We start from the raw sequence: 3,257 nt of genomic DNA, 5'->3' as shown, positions 1-3,257 counted from the left end.
ACTGGATTCAAGCTAGCCTGGCTGAAGAGGGCTGTTAACCCGAATCTGTGCCTAGGATGCTTGTTTCGGATCCAAGGAAGACATGGCTTGGCAGTTCGAGCTGGACTGTTCCCATGAAGCACATGGGCAATACTGATTTGCATATAGCTGTGTCTGAACTGGGGTGGCAAAGTGAGCTAAAGAATGATAATGGATTCAACCCAGATCTGTGAATGGGGGTGAGTGTTTGAAAAGTTTCAGCACTCCAACCATTATCTCCTTATGTTTGCTTTTTTCGCCCTAATTTGGCAGGGTCTGCCCAGACCTGGGTCCCTTGCTCACTTTGCCACTGGATTCAAGCTAGCCTGGCTGAAGAGGGCTGTTAGCCCGAAACCGGTCCCAGGATGCTTGTTTCCTGTCCAGGGAAGACATGGCTTGGCAGTTCGGGGTGGACTATTTACATGAGGCACAGGGTCAAGACTGATTTGCATATAGCTGTGTCTGAACTGGGGTGGCAAAGTGAGCTACAGAAACATGATAGATTCAATCCAGATTTATGACTGGTGGTGGGTGTTTGAAACATTTCAGCACTCCGTCCATCACCTCCTTGTGTTTGCTTTTTTCACCCTAAGTTGGCAGGGTATGCCCAGATGTGAATACCTTGCTCACTATGCCACTGGACTCAAACTAGCCTTGCTGAAGAGGGCTGCTAGCCCAAAACCGGTCCCAGGATGCTTGTTTCCGGTCCAGGGAAGATATTGCTTGGCAGTTCGGGCTGGACTGTTCCCATGAGGCATAAGGTAAAGGCTGATTTGCATATAGCTGTGGCTGAACTGGGTTGGCAAACTGAGCTAAAGTATGATGATAGATTCAACCCAAATCTGTGACTGGGAGTGAGTGTTTGAAAAGTTTCAACACACCGTCCATCATCACCTTGTGTTTGCATTTTTGGCACTAAGTTGGCAGGGTATGCCCAGACGTGGGTCCCTTGCTCACTTTGCCACTGGATTCAAGCTAGCCTGGCTAAAGAGGGCTGTTAGCTTGAAACCGGTCCCAGGATGCTTGTTTCCAGTCCAGGGAAGACATGGCTTGGCAGTTTGGGCTGGACTGTTCCCATAAGGCACAGGGTCAAGACTGATTTGTGTTATAATAAAGTACGGAGTCGATGGCTGATGTGGACCTCATCCACAGAAGAGTTAGCAGACCCTTCCCCAAGCACCGCAATCCAGATTCAATCTGTCTGCCAGCTCCTAGGTTACAGAACCTTGAACAACAGGTTCTCTAACCTAGGATACCACATCACCTCCTTTCTTATAATAACAAATAAAACAAACAATAAGAGAAAAGAAGAAAAAATGATAGCAGGAGAAACGTTAAAAAGCAAAAACAAAGGTAAGTATCATTTTTAGCTAAACATAATCTCTAAAACGAACAGGTTTAGATGTTACACGTTTAGGGCTACTTAAAGACCCATGAGACCCATTCCCTTTAGGCTGCAATAGAATTGAACCAGAGACTGGTTTACTGTTTAAAGACAACAAAGTATTTCCTGGATCAAATAAACATTTTTAAATTCTGTTCATATTACAAATTCTATTATCATCAGTTTTAACAGCATTTTTAAACAATTTCTTTATTTGACATGGACTTCCAAACTTCGAACAATTAACCCCTTTTCTTGGAGATTTGATCCTTACCCAATCACCTATTTCAAACTTAACTTCTTTTACAGCTTTTCTCACGTCATAAGTTTCTTTTGATCTTATTTTTTTTATTTTCCTCCTTGTCTTCCCAACCTGCATGAACACAAATATTCTTATCCAATTTAAACTTTTTTCATTGATCCAACCAGGGCTAGCTTCACAGGAAGGTAGTCTCCTTTTAAACAAATAAAAAGGTGAGACCCCTGTACTAGAATGGGGAGTCAACCTGTATTCTCTCACTTTCTTCCTCAAGCCTTCCATCCAATTAAACCCAGAAACTAAAGACAACTGCAAACTTTCCTTTAAATCCTTAATAAACCGTTCAACAACCCCATTTGACTCTGGATGATAGAGTGAAGCCCTTTTATGCTTTATACCTCTCTCCTTAAGAAACTCTTCAACTTGCCTAGAGGTAATTTGCACCCCATTATCTTTGAGAATACTGGATGGAAAACCTTCTTTCTCAAACAATTCCTCCTAACATTTTATCACATCACCTGATTCAATCGAGTTCACAATCTTTATCTCAGGCCACTTTGAATACATTTCTAGACAAACAATTACATATTTGTCTACAGAACCAACCTTTACAGGACCAAGAATGTCCATTGAAACATCATCCCACGGACCAGATGCTCTCTCTCTAATAACCATAGGTTGTGTTCTACACTTTAATACCTTATCACTCTTGATGCACTCCAAGCATTCTCTAACCTCCCTCTCAATCATCAAATCCATAGAAGGCCACCAGAAATTTTCTCGGACCCTTTCTTCGGTTTTTGAAATACCTATGTGACTAGAATGAACCCTTTTGACTAAAACTAACCTCAAATCTATAGGAGGGATATGTTTACTGCCCCTCATAAGTATTCCATCAACAATAGAAAGTTCATTTCTGACCTCCCAGAAACTCAACAAACCTCCTCACACTTATTCTTCACTGCCCAACCTTCTGAAATCATCTTCATGACACACTGCAAAGAAGTGTCCTTCTCCAACGAAGCCTTCCATTCAGCTCCTTGTATTATTCCTTCAGTGACAAAACACACTTTGAAATCTTCACCAACATCCTCACCTGCAAAGTCTTCTTCAAAAGGTTTTAAGTCATTTACAGATTCATTGACCATCCTTGACAAACAATCGGCTTGTAAATTGCTAGCTCCAGGGACATAGTTTATTTGAAAATCAAACTTTTGTAAAGTAATCACCCACCTATGTATACGATTAGAGATCTGATCTACACCCTTCTTTGAAAAGACTTCTTTAAGGGGTTTGTGATCCGTTTTTATTTCAAATCTACGTCCCCATAGACATTTTTTACGTTTTGTAACCGCCCAAAAAACGGCCAGGGCTTCTTTTTCGATAACTAAATAATCAATTTCTGCACCACGTAAACCTCTTGAAATAAAGGCCAGTCAGTCAGTCAATACATCTTTATTTCGGTTAATAAAAACCATAAAAGCAATGCAATACAAAAATTCATTATATACACATTATATACACATTAAAATTTGTACAGAAATAAGATATACACATGATTGCAGTTCAAACAATCTAAAACAGTTAAAATCTTTG

Source organism: Lissotriton vulgaris, chromosome 6, assembly GCF_964263255.1.
Source record: "Lissotriton vulgaris chromosome 6, aLisVul1.2, whole genome shotgun sequence".
Lineage (NCBI taxonomy): Eukaryota > Metazoa > Chordata > Amphibia > Caudata > Salamandridae > Lissotriton > Lissotriton vulgaris.
The sequence above is the reverse complement of the archived record's forward strand: the minus strand, read 5'-3'. Positions refer to the sequence as shown.